Here is a 25,015-nt window from a genome sequence, read left to right as displayed (position 1 = left end):
CTAGATATTATTTAGATTTTTTTTGATTTGCTTAAAAGTATAATTTCTGTATTTTACATAAGACAGCATGGGGAGTTGGTGTATATATTCCAAAACAAAGTAGAATAAGACATTGTATATTTTCTCTAACAGACTATATTTAGAGTCATTTTCTTTATCTTTGGGGCGCCTAGATATTATTTAGATTTCTTCCGTTTCGCGTATAATTAGAATTTCGGTATTTTACATTAGAGAGCATACTGAGTTGGTGTATATACCCCAAAACAGAGTAATATAAGGCATTGTATATTTTATCTAACAGTCTATATTAAGAGCCATTTTCTATTAACTTTGGGGCACCTAGATATTATTTAGATTTTTTTCGATTCGTGTATAATAAGAATTTCCATATTTTACATGAAAGAGCATATTGAGTTAGTGTATATACTATGAAACAGAGTAGAAAAGGGCATTGTATATTTTTTCTGACAGATTATATTTAGAGCAATTTTGTTTCTAACATAGGGGTGACTAGATAATATTTAGATTTTTCTCGAGTCTCTTAAATATAGAATTTCTGTATTTTACATGAGAGAGCATATGGAGTTGGTGTATACCTTAAAACAGAGAAGAATAGGGCATTGTATATTTTTTATGACAAATTATATTCAGAGCAATTTTGTTTTTAACATTGGGGTGCCTAGATAATATTTAGATTTTTTCCATTAGGGTAAAATTAGAATTTCTGTATTTTACATGACAGAGAATACTGAGTTGGTGTATACACTCCAAAACATAGTAGAATACAGCATTGTATATTTGCTCTAAGAGACTATATTCAGAGCCATTTTTTGTTAACTTTGGGTCGTCAGGTTATTATGTAGATTTTTTTCGATTCGCGTAAAATTAGAATTTCGGTATTTTACATGAGAGAGCATATTGAGTTGGTGTATATACTCCAAAACAGAGTAGAAAAGGGCCTTGTATAATTTTTATGACAAATTATATTCAGAGCAATTTAGTTTTTAACATTGGGGTGCCTAGATAATATTTAGATTTTTTCGTTTCGGGTAAAATTTTAATTGCTGTGTTTTACATGAGAGATCATACTGAATTGGTGTATATACTTTAAAACAGAGTAGAATAAGGCATTGTATATTTTGTCTAACAGTCTATATTCAGAGCCACTTTCTTTTAACTTTGGGTCGCCTAGATATTATTTAGATTTTTTTTAATTCACGTAAAATTTGAATTTGGGTATTTTACATGAGAGAGCATATTGAGTTGTTGTATATACTCCAATACAGAGTTAAAAAGGGCATTGTATAATTTTTATGACAGATTATATTCAGAGCAATTTTGCTTTTAACATTGGGGTGCCTAGATAATATTTAGATTTTTTTCGATTCACGTAAAATTAGAATTTCAGTATTTTACATGAGAGAGTATACTGAGTTGGTGTATATATTCCAAAACAGAGTAGAATTTGGCATTATATATTTTTTTGACAGATTATATTCAGAGCAATTTTGGTTATAACATTGGGGTGCCTTGATTATATTTATATTTTTTTGATTCGAGTAAAATTTGGATTTCTCTATTTTACATGAGAGAGCATATTGAGTTGGTGTATATACTACAAAACAGTGTAGAAACGGGCATTGTATATTCTTTCTGACCGAAAATATTCACCACAATTTTGCTTTTAACGTTGGGGTGCCTAGATAATATTTATATTTGGTTCGATTCGCTTAAATATAGAATTTCTGTTTTTTACATGAGAGAGCATGTGGAGTTGGTGTATATACCCGAAAACAGAGTAGAATAGGGCATTGTATATTATTTCTAAGAGACTATATTCAGACCCATTTTCTTTCAACTTTGGGGCGCTTAGATATTATTTAGATTTTTTTCGATTCACGTAAAATTAGAATATCGGTATTTTACATGAGAGATCATATTGAGTTGGTGTATATACTCCAAAACAGAGTAGAAAATGGCGTTGTTTATTTTCTCTAACAGATTATATTCAGAGAAATTTTGCTTTTAACATTCGTGTCCCTAGATAATATTTATATTTTTTTGATTCACGTAAAATTAGAATTTCGGTATTTTACATGAGAGAGCATATTGAGTTGGTATATATACTCAAAAACATAGTAGAAAAGTACATTGAATATTTTTTCTGACACTTTATATTCAGTGCAATTTTGCTTTTAACATTGGTGTGCCTAGATAATATTTAGATTTTTTTCAATTCGCTTAAATATAAAATTTCTGTATTTTTCATAAGAGAGCATATGGAGTTGGTGTATATAGTCCAAAACAGGGAAGAATAGGGCATTGTATATTTTTTCTGACAGATTATATTCAGAGCAATTTTGTTTTCAACATTGGGGAGCCTAGATAATATTTAGATTTTTTCGATTTTGGTAAAATTAGAATTTCTATATTTTACATGACAGAGCATAATGGGTTCGTTTATATACTCCAAAAGAGAGTAGAATAAAACATTGTATATTTTTTCTAACAGATTATATTCAGAGCAATTTTGTTTTTATCTTTGGGGTGCCTAGATAATATTGAGATTATTTTCAATTCACGTAAAATTAGAATTTCTGTATTTTACGTGAGAGAGCATAGTGAGTTGGTGTATATACTCCAAAACAGAGTAGAATAAGGCGTTGTATATTATTTATAACAGACTATATTCAGAGCCATTTTCTTTTAACTTTGGGACGCCCAGGTATTATTTAGATTTTTTTCGATTCGCGTAAAATTAAATTTTCTATATTTTACATGAGAGAGCATATTGAGTTGGTGTATATACTCCAAAACAGAGTATAAAAGGGCACTGTATATGTTTTCTGGCAGATTATTTTCAAAGCAATTTTGCTTTTAACACTGGGGTGCCTAGATAATATTTAGGGTTTTTTTCGATGCACCTAAATATAGAATTTCTGTATTTTACATGAGAGGGCATATTGAGTTGGTGTATATACTCCAAAACAGAGTAGAATAGGGCATTGTATATTTTTTATGCCAGATTATATTCAGAGAAATTTGGTTTTTAACATTGGGTGCCTAGATAATATTTAGACATTTTCAATTCGGGTAAGATTAGAATTTCTGTATTTTATATGAGAGAGCATACTGATTTGGTGTATATACTCCAAAACAGAGTAGAATAAGGCATTGTATATTTTTCCTAACAGACTATATTCAGCGCCTTTTTTTTTTATTTTTTGGGCGCCTAGATATTATTTAGATTTTCTTCGATTCACATAAAATTAGTATTTCGTTATTTTACATGAGAGAGCATATTGAGTTGAGTTGGTGTATATACTACAAAACAGAGAATAGGGCATTGTATATTTTTTCTGACAGATTATATACTGAGCAATTTTGTTTTTAACATTGGGGTGCCTAAATAATATTTAGATTTTTTCGATTTGGGTAAAATTAGAATTTCGGTATTTTACATGAGAGAGCATACTGAGTTGGTGTATACACTCCATAACAGAGTAGAATAAGGTGTTGTATATTTTTTATAACAGAATATATTCAGAGCCATTTTCTTTTAACTTTGGGACACCTAGATATTGTTTAGATTTTTTTCGATTTGCGTAACATTAGAGTTTCGCTATTTTACGAGAGAGCATATTGAGTTGGTGTATATACTCCAAAACAGCGTAGAAAACGGCATTGTATATTTTTTCTGACGGATTATATTCAGAGCAATTTTGCTTTTAACATTGCGGTGCCTAGATGATATTTAGATTTTTTTTAATTTGCTTAAATACAGAATTTCTGTATTTTACATGAGAGAGCATATGGAGTTGGTGTATATAGTCCAAAACAGAGTAGAATAGGGCATTGTATATTTTTTTCTGACTGATTATATTCAGATCAATTTTGTTTTTAACATTGGAGTGCCTAGATAATGTTTAGGTTTTTTTTCGATTGACTTAAATATTGAATTTTTTATTTTTCATGAGAGAGCATATGGAGTGGGTATTTATACTTTAAAAAAGAGTAGAATAGGGCATTGTATATTTTTTTCTGACAGATTATACTCAGAGCAATTTTGTTTTCAACATTGGAATGCCTAGATAATATTTAGATTTTATCGGTTCAGGTAAAATTGGAATTTTTGTATTTTACATGAGAGAGGATACTGAGTTAGTGTATATACTCCAAAACAAAATAGAGTAAGGTATTGTATATTTTTTCTAAAAGACTATTTTCAGAGCCATTTTGTTTTAAATTTGGGGTGCCTAGATATTTACATTTTTTTCGATTCGCTTTAAATAAGATTTTGGTATTTTACATGAGAGAGCATACTGAGTTGGTGTATATACTGCAAAACAGAGTAGAATAAGGCATTGTATATTTTTACTAACAGTCTATATTAAGAGCCATATTCTATTATCTTTGGGGCCGCTAGATATTATTTAGATTATTTTCGATTCACGTAAATTTAGAATTTCGGTATTTTATATGAGAGAGAATATTGAGTTGGTGTATATACTCCAAAACAAAGTAGAAAAAACCATTGTATATTTTTTCGGACAGATTATATTCAGAGCAATTTTGCTTTTAACATTGGGTTGCCTAGATAAAATTTAGATTTTCTTCAATTCACGTAAATATAGAATTTTTATATTTTACATGAGAGAGCATATGGAGTTGGTGAATACTCCAAAACAGAGTAGAATAGCGCGTAGTCTTTTTCTTCTGACAGATTATATTCAGAGCATTTTTTTTTAACATTGGGTGCCTAGATAATATTTAGATTTTTTTCAATTCACGTAAAATTAGAATTTCGATATTTTACCTGAGAGAGCATACTGAGTTGGGGTATATACACGAAAACAGAATAGAATAAGGCATTGGATATTTTTTCTAACAGACTATATTCAGAGCCATTTTCTTTTAACTTTGGGACGCCCAGGTATTATTTAGATTTTTTTCGATTCGCGTAAAATTAGAATTTCGTTATTTTACATGAGAGAGCATATTGAGTTGGTGTATATATTCCAAAACAGTGTAGAATAGGGCATTGTATATTTTTTCTGACAGATTATATTCAGAGCAATTTTATTTTTAACATTGGGGTGCCTAGATAATATTTAGATTTTTTTCAATTCGCTTAAGTATAGAATTTCCGTATTTTACATGAGCGAGCATATGGAGTTGGTGTATATACTCCATAAATGGGAAGAATAGTTCATTGTATATTTTTTTGACAGATTATATTCAGAGCAATTTTGTTGTTAACATTGGGGTGCCTAAATAATATTTAGATTATTTTCTATTCGCTTAAAAATAGAATTTCTGTATTTTACATGAGAGAGCATATTGAGTTTGTGTATATACTCGAAAACAGAGTAGAATAAGGCATTGTATATTCTTACTGACAGATTATATTCAGAGCAATTTAGTTTTTAACATTGGGGTGCCTAGATTATATTTAGATTTTTTTGAATTGGGTAAAATTAGAATTTCTGTGTTTAAATAAGGGAGCATACTGTGTTTGTGTATATACTCCAAAACAGAGTAGAATAAGGCATTGTATATTTTTTCTAACAGACTATATTCAGAGTCATTTTCTTTAAACTTTGGGGCACCTACATATTATTTAGATTTTTTTTGATTCGGGTAAAATTAGAATTTCAGTATTTTACATGAGAGAGCATATTTAGTTGGTGAATATACTCCAATACAGAGTAGAAAACAGTACTCTATATTTTTTCGGACAGCTTATATTCAGAGTAGTTTTGCTTTTAACATTGGGGAGCCTAGATAATATTTACCTTGTTTTCGATTCGCTTAAATATAGAATTTTGTATTTTACATGAGAGAGCATATGGAGTTTGTGTATATACTCCAAAACAGAGTACAATAGGAAATTGTATATTTTTTCTGACAGATTATATTCTGAGCAATTTTGTTTTTAACATTTGACTGCCTAGATAATACTTAGATTTTTTTCGATTCTCTTAAATATAGATCTTCTGTATTTTACATGAGAGAGCATATGGAGTTGGTTTATATACTCCAAAACAGAGTAGAATAGGGCATTGTATATTTTTTCTGACAGAGTATATTCAGAGTAATTTTGTTTTTAATTTTGGGGTGCCTAGATAGTATTTAGATTTTATTAATTCGGGTAACATTATAATTTCTGTATTTTACAAGAGAGAGCATATTGAGTTGAGTTGGTGTATATACTACAAAACAGAGAATAGGGCATTGTATATTTTCTCTGACAGAATATATTAAGAGCAGTCTTGTTTTTAACATTGGGAAGCCTAGATAATATTTAGATTTTTTCAATTCGGGTAAAATTAAAATTTTTCTATGTTACATGAGAGAGCATATTGAGTTGAGTTGGTGTATATACTACAAAACAGAGAATAGGGCATTGTATCTTTTTTCTAACAGGCTATATTCAGAGCCATTTTCTTTTTACTTTGGGGCACCTAGATATTATTTAGATTTTTTTCGATTCGCTAAAATATAAAATTTCTGTATTTTACATGAGAGAGCATACTGAGTTGGTGTATATACTCCAAAACAGAGTAGAATAGGGCATTGTATATTTTTTCTGACAGACTATATTCAGAGCTATTTTCTTTTAACTTTGTGGCGCCTAGATAGTATTTAGATTTTTTCCGATTCACGTAAATTTAGAATTTCGGTATTTTACAAGAGAGAGCATACTGAGTTGGTGTATATACTCCAAAACAGAGTAGAATAAGTCACTGTATATTTTTTGTGACAGATTATATTCAGAGTATTTTGGTTTTTAACATCGGGGTGCCTAGACAATATTTAGATTTTTGCAATAGGAGTAAAATTAAAATTTCTTTATTTTACATGAGAGAGCATATTGAGTTGGTGTATACATTCCAAAAAATAGTCAAATAGTATATTTTTTCTGACAGATTATATTTAGAGCAATTTTGTTTTTAACATTGGGGTGCCTAGATAATATTTAGATTTTTTTGATTCGGGTAAAATTAGAATCTCTGTATTTTAAATGAGAGAGCATATGTAGTTGGTGTATATACTCTAAAAAAAAGTAGAATACGGCATTGTATATATTTTCTGACAGATTATATTCAGAGCAATTTTGTTTTTAGCATTGGGGTGCCTAGATAATATTTAGATTTATTCGATTCGGGTAAAATTTGAATTTCTGTATTTTACATGAGACAGGATACTGAGTTAGTGTATATACTCCAAAACAAAACAGAATAAGGCATTGTATATTTTTTCTAACAGACTATATTTATAGCCATTTTCTTTTACCTTTGGGGCGCCTACATATTATTTAGATTGTTTTCGATTCACGTAAATTTAGAATTTCGGTATTTTACATGAGAGAGCATACTGAGTTGGTGTATATACACCAAAACACAGTAGAAAAGGGTTTGTATATTTTTTCTGACAGACTATATTCAGAGCAATTTTGCTTTTAACATTGGGGTGCCTAGATAATATTTCGATTTATTTCAATTCGCTTAAATATATAATTTCTGTATTTTACATGAGAGAGCATATGGAGTTGGTTTATATACTCCAAAACATAGTCGAATAGGGCATTGTATATTTGTTCTGACAGATTATATTTGGAGCAATTTTGCTTTTAACAGTGGGGTGCCTAGATAATATTTAGAACTTTTTCGATTCACGTAAATTTAAAATTTCTGTATTTTACATGAGAGAGCATACTGAGTTGGTGTATATACTCCAAAACATAGTAGAATAAGACATTGTATATTTTTTCTAACAGACTATATTCAGAGCCCTCTTCTTTTAACTTTGGGGCGCCTAGATATTATTTAGATTTTTTTTGATTCGTTTAAAATTAGTATTTTGTTATTTTACATGAGAGAGCATATTGAGTTGGTATGTATACTACAAAAGAGAGTAGAAAAGGGCATTGTATATTTTTTATTACAGAATATATTCAGAGCAATTTTGCTTTTAACATTGGGGAGCCTAGATAATATTTAGATTTTTTGATTCGGATAAAATTAGAATTTCTGTATTTCACATGAGAGAGCATATTGAGTTGTTGTATATACTCCAAAACAGAGAAGAACAGGGCATTCTATATTATTTCTGACAGATTATATTCAGAGTAATTTTATTTTTAATTTTGGGGTGCCTAGATAATATTTAGATTTTTATCAATTCACGTAAAATTAGAATTTCTGTATTTTACATGAGAGAGAATACTGAATTGGTGTATATACTCCAATTCAGAGTAGAATAAGGCATTGTATATTTTTTCTAACAGACTATATTCAGAGCCATTTTCTTTCAACTTTGGGGTGCCTAGATATTTTTTAGATTTTTTTTGATTGGCGTAAAATTAGAATTTCGGTATTTTACATGAGAGAGCATATTGAGTTGCTGTATATACTAAAAAACAGAGTCGAAAAAGAATTGTATTTTTTTGTGACAATTATATTCAGAGCATTTTGGTTTTTAACATTGGGGTGCCTAGAAAATATTTAGATTTTTGCAATACGACTAAAATTAGAATTTTATTTTACATGATAGAGCATATGGAGTTGGTGTATGTACTCTAAAACAAAGTAGAAAAGGGCATTGTATATTTTTTCTGACAGATGATATTCAGAGCAATTTTGCTTTTAACATTGGGGTGTCTACATAATATTTAGATTTTTTTTGATTCGCTTAAATATAGAATTTCTGTATTTGATAAGAGAGCATATGGAGTTGGTTTATATACTCCAAAACAGAGTAGAAAATGGCAGTGTATATTTTTTCTGAGAGATTATATTCAGAGGAATTTGGTTTTTAACATTGGAATGCCTAGATAATATTTAGATTTTTTTGATTCCGGTTAACTTACAATTTCTTTATTTTACATGAAAGAGCATACTGAGTTGGTGTATATACTCCAAAACAGAGTAGAATAAGGCATTGTATATTTTTCTAACAGACTATATTCAGAGCCATTTTCTTTTAACTTTGAGGCCCCTAGATATTATTTAGATTTTCTTCGATTCACATAAAATTAGAATTTCTGTATTTTACATGAGAGAGCATATTGAGTTGCTGTATATACTCCAAAACATAGTAGAAATGGGAATTGTATATTTATCCTGACAGATTATATTTAGAGCAATTTTGCTTTTAACATTGGGGTGCCTAGATAATATTTAGATTATTTTCGATTCGCGTAAATATAGAATTTCGATATTTTACATGAAAGAGCATACTGAGTTGGTGTATACACTCCAAAACATAGTAGAATAAGGCATTATATATTTTTTCTAACACACTCTATTCAGAGCCATTTTCTTTTATCTTTGGTTCACGTAGATTTTATTTAGACTTTTTTCGATTCGCCTAAAATTAGAATATCGGTATTTTACATGAGAGAGCATATTGAGTTGGTGTATATACTCCAACAGGGAGTAGAAAAGGGCATTGTATATTTTTTCTGACAGATTATATTCAGAGAACTTTTGCTTTTAACATTGGTAGCCTAGATAATATTTAGATTTTTTTCGATTTGCTTAAATAGAGAATTTCTTCATTTTACATGAGAAAGCATATGGAATTTGTGTATATACTCCAAAACAGAGTAGAATAGGGCATTGTGTATTTGTTCTGACAGATTATATTCAGAGAAATTTTCTTTTTAACATTGGGGTACCTAGATAATATTTAGATATTTTTGATTTGTGTAAAATTAGAATTTCTGTATTTTACATGAGAGAGCATACTGAGTTGGTGTATATATTCCAAACCAGAGTAGAATAGGGCATTGTATATTTTTTCAGAAAGATTATATTCAGAGCAATTTTGTTTTTAACATTAGTGTTCCTAGATAATATTTAGATTTTTTCGATTCGGGTAAAATTAGAATTTCTGTATTTTACATGAGAGAGCATACTGAGTTTGTGTATGTACTACAAAACAGAGTATAAAAGGGCATCTTATATTTTTTATGACAGATTCTATTCAGAGCAAATTTGCTTTTAACATTGGGGTGCATAGATAATATTTAGATTTTATTCGATTCGCTTAAATATAGTATTTCTGTATTTTACATGAGAGAACGTATGGAGTTGGTGTATATAGTCCAACAGAGAGTAGAAAATGGCATTGTGTATTATCTCTGACAGATTATATTCAGAGCAATATTGCTTTTAACATTGGGGTGCCTAGATAATATTTAGATATTTTACAATTCGCTTAAATTTAGAATTTCTGTATTTTACATGAGGGAGCATATGGAGTTGGTTTTAGTGTATATACTCCAAAACAGAGTAGAATAGGGTATTGTATATTTTTTCTGCCAGATTATATTCAGAGCAATTTTGTTTTTAATAAGGGGTGCCTAGATAATATTTAGATTTTTTTCAATAAGCTTAAATATAGAATTTCTGTATTTTACATTAGAGAGCATATTGAGTTGGTGTATATACTTTAAAACAGAATAGAATGGGGCGTTGTATACTTTTTTTGACTGATTATATTCAGAGCAATGCTGCTTTTAACATTGGGTTGCCTAGATAATATTTAGATTTTTTCGATTCAGGTAAAATTAGAATTTCTGTATTTTACATGAGAGAGCATACTGAGTTGGTGTATATACTCCAAAACAGAGTAGAATAAGGCATTGTATATTTTTTGTAACAGACTATATTCAGAGTCATTTTTTTTGAACTTTGAGGCGCCTAGATATTATTTAGATTTTTTTCAATTCACGTAAAATTGGAATTTTGGTATTTTACATGAGAGAGCATATCGAGTTGGTGTATATACCCTAAAACAGAGTAGAATCAAGCATTGTATATTTTTTCTGAGAAATTATATTCAGATCAATTTTGCTTTTAACATTGTGGTGCCTAGATAATATTTAGATCTTTTTCGATTCACGTAAATTTTGAATTTCTGTATTTTACATGACAGAGCATACTGAGTTGGTGTACATACTCCAAAACAGAGTAGAATAGGGCATTGTATATTTTTTCTGCCAGATTATATTCAGAGCAATTTTGTTTTTAACATTGGGGTGCCTAGATAATATTTACATTATTTCAATTCGGGTATAATTAGAATTTCTGTATTTTACATGAGAGAGCATATGGAGTTGGTGTATATACTTCAAAACAGGGTAGAATAGGGCATTGTATATTTTTTCTGCCAGATTATATTCAGAGCAATTTTGTTTTTAACATTGGGGTGCCTAGATTATATTTACATTATTTCAATTCGGGTAGAATTAGAATTTCTGTATTTTACATGAGAGAGCATATGGAGTTGGTGTATATACTTTAAAACAGAGTAGAATAGGGCATTGTATATTTTTTCTGACAGATAATATTCAGAGCAATATTGCTTTTAACATTATGGTGCCTAGATAATATTCAGATTTTTTCGTATTTGGTGGAATTCGAATTTATTTATTTTACATGACAGAGCATATTGTGTTGGTGTTTATACTACAAAACAGAGTAGAAAAGGACATTGTATATTTTTACTGACAGATTGTATTCAGAGCAATTTTGCGTTGAACATTGTGGTGCCTAGATAATATTTAGAATTTTTTGATTTGGGTAAAATTAGAATTTCTGTATTTAACATGAGAGACCATATTGCGTTGGTGTATATACTACAATACAAAGTAGAATAGTGCATTGTACATTTCTTCTGACAGATTATATTCAGAGCAATTTTGCTTTTAACATTGGGGTGCCTAGATAATATTTAGATTTTTTTCGATTCACGTAAAATTAGAATTTCTGTATTTTAAATGAGAGAGCATACTAAGTTGGTGTATGTACTCCAAAACAGAGTAGAATAAGGCATTTTATATTTTTTCTAACAGACTATATTCAGAGCCATTTTCTTTTAACTTTGGGGTGCCTAGATATTATTTAGATTTTTTTCGATTTGGGTAGAATTAGAATTTCTGTATTTTACATGAGAGAGCATATTGAGTTGGTGTATATACTACAAAACCGAGTAGAAATGGGCATTGTATATTTTTTCTGACAGATCATATTCAGAGCAATTTCGCTTTTAAAATTGTGGTGCCTAGATAATATTTAGATTTTCTTCGATTCGCTTAAATATAGAATTTCTGTATTTTACATGAGAGAGCATATGGAGTTGGTGTATAAACTTTAAAACAGATTAGAATAGGGCATTGTATATTTTTTCTGACAGAGTATATTCAGAGAAATTTTGTTGTTAACATTGGAGTGCCTAGATAATATTTAGATTTTTTTTGATTTACGTAAAATTAGAATTGCTGTATTTTACATAAGAGAGCATACTGAGTTGGTGTATATACTCCAAAACAGAGTAGAATAAGGCATTGTATATTTTTGCTAACAGACTATATTCAGAGCCAATTTCTTTTAAATTTGGGGCTCCTAGATATTATTTAGATATTTTTCGATTCGTGTAAAATTAGAATTTCTGTATTTTACATGAGAGAGCATATTGAGTTGGTGTATATACTCCAAAACAGAATATAAAAGGGCATTGTATGTTATTTTTGACAGATTATATTCAGAGCAAGTTTGCTTTTAACATTGAAGTGCCTAGATAATATTTAGATTTTTTTCGATTCTCATAAATACTGAATTTCTGTATTTTACATGAGAGAGCATATGGAGTTGTTGTATATGCTCGAAAACAAAGTAGAATAGGGCATTGTATATTTTTTCTGACAGTTTATATTCAGAGCGATTTTGTTTTTAACATTGATGTGCCTAGATAATATTTAGATTTTTTCGATTCGGATAAAATTAGAATTTCTGTATTTTATATGAGGGATCACCCTGTGTTGCTGTATATATTCCAAAACAGTGTAGAATAAGGCATTGTATATTTTTTCTAACAGACTATATTCAGAGCCATTTTCTTTTAACTTTGGAGCACCTAGATATTATTTAGATCTTTTTGATTCACCTAAAATTCGACTTTCGGTATTTTACATGAGACAGCATATTGAGTTGGTGTATATACTTCAAAACGGAGTAGAAAAGGGAATTGTATAATTTTTCTGACAGATTATATTCAGAGCAATTTTGCTTTAACATTGGTGTTCCTAGATAATATTTAGATTTTTTCGATTCGCTTAAATATCGAATTTCTGTATTTTACATGAGAGTGTATATGGAGTTGGTGTATATACTATAAAATAGAGTATAATAGGGCATTGTATACTTTATCTGACAGATTACATTCAGAGCAATTTTGTTTTTAACATGGGGGTGCCTAGATAATATTTAGATTATTTTTGATTCACGTAAAATTAGAATTTCTGTATTTTACATGAGAGAGCACACTGAGGTGGTGTATGTACTTCAAAAAACAGTAAAATTAGGCCATGTATTTCTTTTTCTAGCAGACTATATTCAGAGCCATTTTCTTTTATCTTTCGGGCGTCTAGATTTTATTTAGATTTTTTTCGATTTGCGTAAAATTTGAATTTCTGTATTTTACTTGAGAGAGCACACTGAGTTGGTGTATATACTCCAAAACAGAGTCGAATAGGGCGTTGTATATTTTTTCTGACAGATTATACTCACAGAAATTTTGCTTTTAACATTGAGGTGCCTAGATAATATTTAGATTTTTTTCGATTCGCTTAAATATAGAATTTCTTATTTTACATGGGAGAGCATATGAAGTTGGTGTATATACTCCAAAAAAGAGTAGAATAGGGCATTGTAAAAGTTTTATGACAGATTATATTCAGAGCAATTTTGTTTTTAACATTGGGGTGCCTAGATAATATTTAGATTTTTTTCGATTCAAGTAAAATGAGAGTTTCGTATATAACATGAGAGAGCACACTGAGTTGGTGTATATACTCCAAAACAGAGTAGAATAGGGTATTGTATATTTTTTTCTGACAGATTATATTCAGAGCGATTTTTTTTTACCTTTGGGGTGCCTAGATCATATTTAGATTTTTTTTGATTCGCATAAATATAGAATTTCTGTATTTTACATGAGAGAGAATGTGGAGTTGGTGTATATACTCCAAAGCAGAGTAGAATAGGGCATTGTGTATTTTTGCTGACAGATTATATTCAGAGCAATTTTTTTAACACTGAGGTGCCTAGATAATATTTAGATTATTTCGATTCACGTAAAATTATAATTTCTGTCTTTTACATGACAGTGCACCCTGTGATGTTGTATATACTCCGAAACAGAGTAGAATAAGGCGTTGTATATTTTTTCTAACAGACTATATTCACAGACATTTTCTTTTAACTTTGGAGCACCTAGATATCTTTTAGATGTTTTTCAATTCGCGTAAAATTAGAATTTCTGTATTTTACATGAGAGAGCATATTGAGTTGGTGTATATACTATAAAACCGAGTAGAAATGGCCATTGTATATTTTTTCTGACAGATTATATTCAGAGAAATTTCGCTTTGAAAATTGGGGTGCCTAGATAATATTTAGATTTTTTTTGATTCACGTAAAATAAGAATTGCTGTATTTTACAAACGAGAGCAAACTGAGTTGGTGTATATACTCCAAAACATAGTAGAATAAGGCATTGTATATTTTTTCTAACAGACTATATTCAGGGCCAATTTCTTTTAAATTTGGGGTGCCTAGATATTATTTAGATATTTTTCGATTCCTGTAAAATTAGAATTTCTGTATTTTACATGAGACAGCATATGGAGTTGGTGTATATACTCCAAAACAGAATAGAAAAGGGCATTTTATATTTTTTCTGACAGATTATATTCAGAGCGATTTTGTTTGTAGCATTGCGGTGCCTAGATAATATTTAGATTTTTTTCGATTTGCTTAAATATAGAATTTTTTTATTTTACATGAGAGAGCATATGGAGTTGATGTATATACTCCAAAACAGAGTAGAATAGGGTATTGTATATTTTTTCTGACGGATTATATTCATAGAAATATTTTTTTTAACACTGGGGTGCCTGGATAACATTTAGATTTTTTCGATTTGGGTAGAATTAGAATTTCTGTATTTTACATGAGAGAGCATTTTGAGTTGGTGTATATACTACAAAACAGAGAAGTAAAGGGCGTTGTATATTCTATCTGACAGATTATATTAAGAGCAATTTTGCTTTTCACATTGGGGTGCCTAGAAAATATCTAGATTATTTTTGATTCACGTAAAATTAGAATTTCTGTATTTTACATGAGAGAGCACACTGAGTTGGTGTATGTACTTCATAAAAGAGTAGAATAAGACGATGTATTTTTTTTTCTAACAGACTATATTCACAGCCATTTTCTTTTATCTTTGGGGCGTCTAGATTTTATTTAGATTTTTTCGATTGGTGTAAAATTTGAATTTCTGTATTTTACGTGAGTGAGCATATTTAGTTGGTGTACATACTACAAAGCAGAGTAGAACAGGGCATTGTGTATTTTTTCTGACAGATTTATTCAGAGCAATTTTGTTTTTAACATTGGGGTGCCTAAATAATATTTTGATTTTCTTCGATTCACGAAAAATTAGAATTTCTGTATTTTACATGAAAGAGCATACTGAGTTGGTGTATATATTCCAAAACAGAGTAGAATAGGGCATTGTATATTTTTTCTAACAGACTATATTCAGAGCCATTTTCTTTTAACTTTGGGGTGCCTACATATTATTTAGATTTATTTTGATTCGCCTAAAATTTGAATTTCGGTATTTTACATGAGAGAGCATATTGAGTTGGTGTATATACTCCAAAACAGAGTAGAATAGGGCATTGTATATTTTCTCTGACAGATTATATTCAGAGTAATTTTGTTTTTAACATTTGGGTGCCTAGATAATATTAAGATTTTTGCGATTCGGGTAGAATTAGAATTACTATATTTTACATGAGAGAGCATATGGAGTTGGTGTACATACTTTAAAACAGAGTAGAATAGGGCATTGTATCAGACAGATTACATTCAGGGCAAATTTTTTTTTAACATTGGGATGCCTAGATAATATTTATATTTTTTTGGATTCACGTAAATTTAGAATTTCAGTATTTTACATGAGAGAGCATACTTTGTTGGTGTACATACCCCAAAACAGAGAAGAATAAGGCATTCTATATTTTTCTTACAGACTATATTTAGAACCATATTCTTTTAATTTTGGGGCGTCTAGATATTATTTAGATTTTTTTAGATTCGCGTAAAATTAAAATTTCTGTATTTTATAAGAGAGAGCATATTGAGTTGGTGTATATACTACAAAACAGAGTATAAAAGTGCATTGTATATTTTTTCAGACAGATTATATTCAGAGCAATTTTGCTTTTAACATTGGGGTGCCTAGATAATATTTAGATTTCTTTCGATTCGCTTAAATATAGAATTTTTGTATTTTACATGAGGGAGCATATGGAGTTGGTGTATATACTCCAAAACAGAGTAGAATAGGGCATTGTATATTTTTTCTGACAGACTATATTCAGAGCAATTTTGTTTATAACATTGGGGTGCCTAGATGACATTTAGATTTTTTCGATTCGGGTCAAATTAGAATTTCTGTATTTTACACGAGAGAGCATACTGTGTTGGTGTATATACTCCAAAACATAGTAGAATCAGGCATTGTATATTTTTTCCAACAGACTATATTCAGAGCCATTATCTTTTTACTTTGGGGCGCCTAGATAATATTTAGATTTATTTCGATTCACGTAAAATTAGAATTTCGGTATTTTACATGAGAGAGCATATTGATTTGGTGTATACACCCCAAAACAGAATAGAAAAGGGCATTGTATATTTTTTCTGACAAATTATATTCAGAGCAATTTTGCTTTTAACATTGGGGTGCCTAGATAATATTTAAATTATTTTTGATTTGATTAAATATAGAATTACTTTATTTTACATGAGATAGAAGGTATAGTTGGTGTATATACTCAAAAACAGAGTAGAATAGGGCATTGCATATTTTTTCTGCCAGATTATATTCAGAGAAATTTTGTTTTTAACATTGGGGTGCATATATAATATTTAGATTTTTTTCGATTCACGTAAAATTTGAATTTCGGTATTTCACGTGAGAGAGCATACTGAGTTGCTGTATATACTTCAAAACAGAGTACAATAGTGCATTATATATTTTTTCTGAGAGATTATATTCAGAGCAATTTTGTTTTTAACATTGGTGTACCTAGATAATATTTTGATTTTTTCGATTCGGGTAAAATTAGAAGTTGTGTATTTCACATGAGAGAGCATACTGAATTGGTATATATACTCCAATTCAGAGTAGAATAAGGCATTGTATATTTTTTCTAACAGATTATATTCAGAGACATCTTCCTTTAACTTTGGGGCGCCTAGATATTATTTAGATTTTTTTTGATTGGCGTAAAATTAGAATTTCTGTATTTTACATGAGAGAGCATATTGAGTTGCTGTATATACTAAAAAACAGAGTAGAAAAAGGCATTGTATATTTTTTGTGACAGATGATATTCAGAGCATTTTGGTTTTTAACATTGGGGTGCCTAGAAAATATTTAGATTTTTGCAATTCGTGTAAAATTAGAATTTCTTTTTTTTTTTTTTTTTAATTTTTTATTGGATTATAGGTTTTGGGGTACATGAGCAGAGCATGCAAGACAGTTGCGTAGGTACACACATGGCAGTGTGCTTTGCTTTTCTTCTCCCCTTCACCCATATTTGGCATTTCTCCCCAGGCTATCCCTCCCCACCCCCCCTCCCACTGGCCCTCCCCTTTTCCCCCCAATAGACCCCAGTGTTTAGTACTCCCCTTTCTGTGTCCATGTGTTCTCATTTTTCATCACCCACCTATGAGTGAGAATATGCGGTGTTTCATTTTCTGTTCTTGTGTCAGTTTGCTGAGGATGATGTTCTCCAGATTCATCCATGTCCCTACAAACGACACGAACTCATCATTTCTGATTGCTGCATAATATTCCATGGTGTATATGTGCCACATTTTTCCAATCCAGTCTATTATCAATGGGCATTTGGGTTGATTCCAGGTCTTTGCTATTGTAAACAGTGCTGCAATGAACATTCGTGTACATGTGTCCTTATAGTAGAACGATTTATAGTCTTTTGGATATATACCCAGTAATGGGATTGCTGGGTCAAATGGAATTTCTATTTCTAAGGCCTTGAGGAATCGCCACACTGTCTTCCACAATGGTTGAACTAATTTACACTCCCACCAACAGTGTAAAAGTGTTCCTTTTTCTCCACATCCTCTCCAGCATCTGCTGTCTCCAGATTTTTTAATGATCGCCATTCTAACTGGCGTGAGATGGTATCTCAATGTGGTTTTGGTTTGCATCTCTCTGATGACCAGTGACGATGAGCATTTTTTCATATGATTGTTGGCCTCATATATGTCTTCTTTCGTAAAGTATCTGTTCATATCCTTTGCCCACTTTTGAATGGGCTTGTTTGTTTTTTTCCTGTAAATCTGCTTGAGTTGTTTGTAAATTCTGGATATCAGCCCTTTGTCAGATGGGTAGACTGCGAAAATTTTTTCCCATTCTGTTGGTTGCCGATCCACTCTAGTGACTGTTTCTTTTGCCATGCAGAAGCTGTGGAGTTTCATTAGGTCCCATTTGTCTATTTTGGCTTTTGTTGCCAATGCTCTTGGTGTTTTGTTCATGAAGTCCTTGCCTACTCCTATGTCCTGGATAGTTTTGCCTAGATTTCCTTCTAGGGTTTTTATGGTGCCAGGTCTTATGTTGAAGTCTTTAATCCATCTGGAGTTAATTTTAGTGTAAGGTGTCAGGAAGGGGTCCAGTTTCTGCTTTCTGCACATGGCTAGCCAGTTTTCCCAACACCATTTGTTAAACATGGAATCCTTGCCCCATTGCTTGTTTTTGTCAGGTTTATGAAAGATTGTATAGTTGTATGTATGTTGTGTTGCCTCCGGTGCCTCTGTTTTGTTCCATTGGTCTATATCTCTGTTTTGGTACCAGTACCATGCTGTTTTGATTACTGTAGCCTTGTAGTATAGTTTGAAATCCGGTAGTGTGATGCCCCCCGCTGTGTTCTTTTGCTTAGAATTGACTTGGCTATGCGGGCTCTCTTTTGGTTCCATATGAAGTTCATGGTGGTTTTTTCCAGTTCTGTGAAGAAAGTCAATGGTAGTTTGATGGGGATAGCGTTGATTCTGTAAATTACTTTGGGCAGTATAGCCATTTTCACGATATTAATTCTTCCTAACCATGAACATGGAATGTTTCTCCATCTGTTTGTGTCCTCTCTGATTTCGTTGAGCAGTGGTTTGTAGTTCTCCTTGAAGAGGTCCCTTACGTTCCTTGTGAGTTGTATTCCAATGTATTTTATTCTTTTTGTAGCAATTGCGAATGGCAGTTCGCTCTTGATTTGGCTTTCTTTAAGTCTGTTATTGGTGTAGACGAATGCTTGTGATTTTTGCACATTGATTTTATATCCTGAGACTTTGCTGAAGTTGTTTATCAGTTTCAGGAGTTTTTGGGCTGAGGCGATGGGGTCTTCTAGGTATACTATCATGTCGTCTGCAAATAGAGACAATTTTGCTTCCACCTTTCCTATTTGAATACCCCTTATTTCTTTTTCTTGCCTGATTGCTCTGGCTAGAACTTCCAGTACTATATTGAATAGGAGTGGTGAGAGAGGGCATCCTTGTCTAGTACCAGATTTCAAAGGGATTGCTTCCAGTTTTTGCCCATTCAGTATGATATTGGCTGTTGGTTTGTCATAAATAGCTTTTATTACTTTGAGATACGTTCCATCGATACCGAGTTTATTGAGGGTTTTTAGCATAAAGGGCTGTTGAATTTTGTCAAATGCCTTCTCTGCGTCAATTGAGATAATCATGTGGTTTTTGTTTTTGGTTCTGTTTATGTGGTGAATTACGTTGATAGAGGCGTATGTTGAACAACCCTTGCATCCCTGGGATGAATCCTACTTGATCATGATGAATAAGTTTTTTGATTTGCTGTTGCAATCGGCTTGCCAATATTTTATTGAAGATTTTTGCATCTATGTTCATCATGGATATTGGCCTGAAGTTTTCTTTTCTAGTTGGGTCTCTGCCAGATTTTGGTATCAGGATGATGTTGGTCTCATAAAATGATTTGGGAAGGATTCCCTCTTTTTGGATTGTTTGAAATAGTTTTAGAAGGAATGGTAGAATTTCTTTATTTTACATGAGAGAGCATATGGAGTTGTTGTATGTACTCTAAAACAAAGTAGAAAAGGGCATTGTATATTTTTTCTGACAGATTATATTCAGAGCAATTTTGCTTTTAACATTGGAGTGTCTACATAATATTTAGATTTTTTTTGATTCGCTTAAATATAGAATTTCTGTATTTGATAAGAGAGCATATGGAGTTGGTTTATATACTCCAAAACAGAGTAGAAAAGGGCAGTGTATATTTTTTCTGAGAGATTATATTCAGAGGAATTTGGTTTTTAACATTGGAATGCCTAGATAATATTTAGATATTTTTGATTCCGGTTAACTTACAATTACTTTATTTTACATGAAAGAGCATACTGAGATGGTGTATATACTCCAAAACAGAGTAGAATGAGGCATTGTATATTTTTCTAACAGACTATATTTAGAGACATTTTCTTTTAACTTTGAGGCCCCTAGATATTATTTAGATTTTCTTCAATTCACATAAAATTAGAATATCGGTATTTTACATGAGAGAGCATATTGAGTTGCTGTATATACTCCAAAACAAAGTAGAAATGGGAATTGTATATTTATCCTGACAGATTATATTCAGAGCAATTTTGCTTTTAACATTGGGGTGCCTAGATAATATTTAGATTTTTTTCGATTCGCGTAAATATAGAATTTCGATATTTTACATGAAAGAGCATACTGAGTTGGTGTATACACTCCAAAACAGAGTAGAATAGAGCATTGTATATTTTTTCTAACACACTCTATTCAGAGCCATTTTCTTTTATCTTTGGTGCGCGTAGATTTTATTTACACTTTTTTCGATTCGCCTAAAATTAGAATATCGGTATTTTACATGAGAGAGCATATTAAGTGGGTGTATATGCTCCAAAACAGAGTAGAATAGGGCACTGTATATTTTTTCTGACAGATTTTGTTCCGAGCAATTTTGTTTTTAACATTGGGGTGCCAGGATAATATATAGATTTTTTCGATTCCTGTAAAATTATAATTTCTGTATTTTACATGAGAGAGCATATTGAGTTGGTGTATATACTCCAAAAGGGAGTAGAAAAGGGCATTGTATATTTTTTCTGACAGATTATATTCAGAGCAATTTTGCTTTTAACATTGGTTGCCTAGATAATATTTAGATTTTTTTCGATTCACTTAAATATAGAATTTCTTCATTTTACATGAGAGAGCATATGGAATTGGTGTATATACTCCAAAACAGAGTAGAATAGGGCATTGTGTATTTGTTCTGACAGATTATATTCAGAGCAATTTTCTTTTTAACATTGGGGTACCTAGATAATATTTAGATATTTTTGATTTGTGTAAAATTAGAATTTCTGTATTTTACATGAGAGAGCATACTGAGTTGGTATATATATTCGAAAACAGAGTAGAATAGGGCATTGTATATTTTTTCAGAAAGATTATATTAAGAACAATTTTGTTTTTAACATTAGTGTTCCTAGATAATATTTAGATTTTTTCGATTCGGGTAAAATTAGAATTTCTGTATTTTACATGAGAGAGCATACTGAGTTTGTATATGTACTACAAAACAGAGTATAAAAGGGCATCTTATATTTTTTCTGACAGATTGTATTCAGAGCAAATTTTCTTTTATCATTGGGGTGCAAAGATAATATTTAGATTTTATTCGATTCGCTTAAATATAGAATTTCTGTATTTTACATGAGAGAGCGTATGAGTTGGTGTATATAGTCCAACACAGAGTAGAAAAAGGCATTGTGTATTTTCTCTGACAGATTATATTCAGAGCAGTTTTGCTTTTAACATTGGGGTGCCTAGATAATATTTAGATATTTTACGATTCGCTTAAATTTAGAATTTCTGTATTTTACATGAGGGAGCATATGGAGTTGGTGTATATATTCCAAAACAGAGTAGAATAGGGTATTGTATATTTTTGCTAACAGACTATATTCAGAGTCAATTTCTTTTAAATTTGGGGCACCTAGATATTATTTAGATACTTTTCGATTCCTGTAAAATTAGAATTTCTGCATTTTACATGAGAGAGCATATGGAGTTGGTGTATATACTCCAAAACAGAGTAGAAAATGGCATTGTATGTTTTTCCTGACCGATTATATTCAGAGCAAGTTTGCTTTTAACATTGGGGTGCCTAGATAATATTTAGATTTTTTTCGATTTGCATAAATATTGAATTTCTGTATTTTACATGAGAGAGCATATGGAGTTGTTGTATATACTCAAAAACAAAGTAGAATAGGGCATTGTATATTTTTTCTGGCAGATTATATTCAGAGCAATTTTGTTTTTAACATTGAGGTGCCTAGATAATATTTAGATTTTTCGATTCGGGTAAAATTAGAATTTCTGTATTTTATATGAGGGATCACCCTGAGTTGCTGTATATACTCCAAAACAGAGTAGAATAAGGCATTGTATATTTTTTTTACAGAGTATATTCAGAACCAATTTTTTTTAACTTTGAAGCACCTAGATATTATTTAGATCTTCTTGATTCACCTAAAATTAGACTTTCGGTATTTTACATGAGACATCATATTGAGTTGGTGTATATACTCCAAAACAGAGTAGAACAGGGCATTGTATAATTTTTCTGACAGATTATATTCAGAGAAATTTTGCTTTAGCATTGGTGTTCCTAGATAATATTTAGATTTTTTTCGATTCGCTTAAATATAGAATTTCTGTATTTTACATGAGAGTGCATATGGAGTTGGTGTATATACTTTAAAACAGAGTAGAATAGGGCATTGTATATTTTATCTGACAGATTATATTCAGAGCAATTTTTTTTTAACATGGGGATGCCTAGATAATATTTAGATCATTTTTGATTCACGTAAAATTAGAATTTCTGTATTTTACATGAGAGAGCACACTGAGGTGGTGTATGTACTACAACAAAGGGTAGAATAAGGCGATGTACTTCTTTTTTTAACAGACTATATTCAGAGCCATTTTCTTTTATCTTTGGGGCGTCTAGATTTTATTTAGATTTTTTTCGATTTGCGTAAAATTTGAATTTCTATATTTTACTTGAGAGAGCACACTGAGTGGGTGTATGTACTCCAAAACAGAGTCGAATTGGGCATTGTATATTTTTTCTGACAGATTATATTCACAGAAATTTTGCTTTCAACATTGAGGTGCCTAGATAATATTTAGATTTTTTTCGATTCGCTTAAATATAGAATTTCTTATTTTACATGAGAGAGTATATGAAGTTGGTGTATATACTCCAATAAAGAGCAGAATAGGGCATTGTAAAAGTTTTCTGACAGATTATATTCAGAGCAATATTGTTTTTAACATTGGGGAGCCTAGATAATATTTAGATTGTTTTCGATTCACATAAAATGAGAATTTCGGTATATAACATGAGAGAGCATACTGAGTTGGTGTATATACTCCAAAACAAAGTAGAATAGGGCATTGTATATTTTTTCTGACACATTATATTCAGAGCAATTTTGTTTTTAACATTGGCGTGCCTACATAATATTTAGATTTTTTCGATTCGGGTAAAATTAGAGTTACTGTATTTTACATGAAAGAGCATATTGAGTTGGTGTATATAAACAAAACAGAGTAGAAAATGGCATTGTGTATTTTCTCTGACAGATTATATTCAGGCCAATTTTTATTTTAACATTGGGGTGCCTAGATAATATTTAGATATTTTTCGATTCGCTTAAATATGTAATTTCTGTATTTTACATGAGAGCGCATATTGAGTTGGTGTGTATACTCCAAAACAGAGTAGAGTAGTGTATTGTATATTTTTTATCACAGATTGTATTCAGAGCAATTTCGTGTTTAACATTGGGGTGCCTAGATTATATTTAGATTTTTTCAATTCACATAAATATAGAATTTCTGTATTTTACATGAAAGAGCATATGGAGTGGGTGTATTTACTCCAAAACAGAGTAGAATAGGGCATTGTATATTTTTTCTGACGGATTATATTTCGAGCAATTTTTTTTTAACACTGGGGTGCCTAGATAATATTTAGATTTTTTTGATTTGGGTAAAATTAGAATTTCTGTATTTTACATTCGAGAGCACCCTGACTTGGTGTATATACTCCAAAACAGAGTAGAATAAGGCATTGTGTATTGTTTCTAACAGACTATATTCGGATCCATTTTATTTTAACTTTGGGGCACCCTGGTATTATTTTGATTTTTTTTATTCGCCTAAAATTAGAATTTTGGTATTTTACATGAGAGAGCATATTGAGTTAGTGTATATACTCCAAAACAGAGTAGAATAAGGCATTGTATATTTTTTCTAACAGACTATATTAAGAGCCATTTTCTTTAAACTTTTGGGCGCCTAAATATTATTTAGTTTTTTTTGATTCGTGTAAAATTAGAATTTTGAAATTTTACATGAGAGAGCATATTGAGTTGGTGTATATACTACAAAACAAAGTAGAAAATGCAATTGTGTATTTTTTCTGACAGATGATATTCAGATAAATTTTGCTATTTACATTGGGTTCCCTAGATAATATTTAGATATATTTTGTTTTCCTTAACTTTAGAATTTCTGTATTTTACATAAGAGAGGATATGGATTTGGTGTATATACTCCAAAACAGAGTAGAATAAGGCATTGTATATTTTTTCTGACAGACTGTATTCAGAGAAATTTTGCTTTTAACATTGAGGTGCCTAGATAATATTTACATTTTTTTCGATTGGCTTAAATGTAGAATTTCTGTATTTTACATGAGAAAGCATATGGAGTTTGTGTATATACTCAAAAACAAAGTAGAATAGGGCATTGTATAGTTTTTCTGACGG

This window comes from Callithrix jacchus, chromosome 8, assembly GCF_049354715.1.
Source record: "Callithrix jacchus isolate 240 chromosome 8, calJac240_pri, whole genome shotgun sequence".
In the NCBI taxonomy this organism is placed as follows: domain Eukaryota; kingdom Metazoa; phylum Chordata; class Mammalia; order Primates; family Cebidae; genus Callithrix; species Callithrix jacchus.
This window is presented reverse-complemented; position numbering follows the sequence as displayed.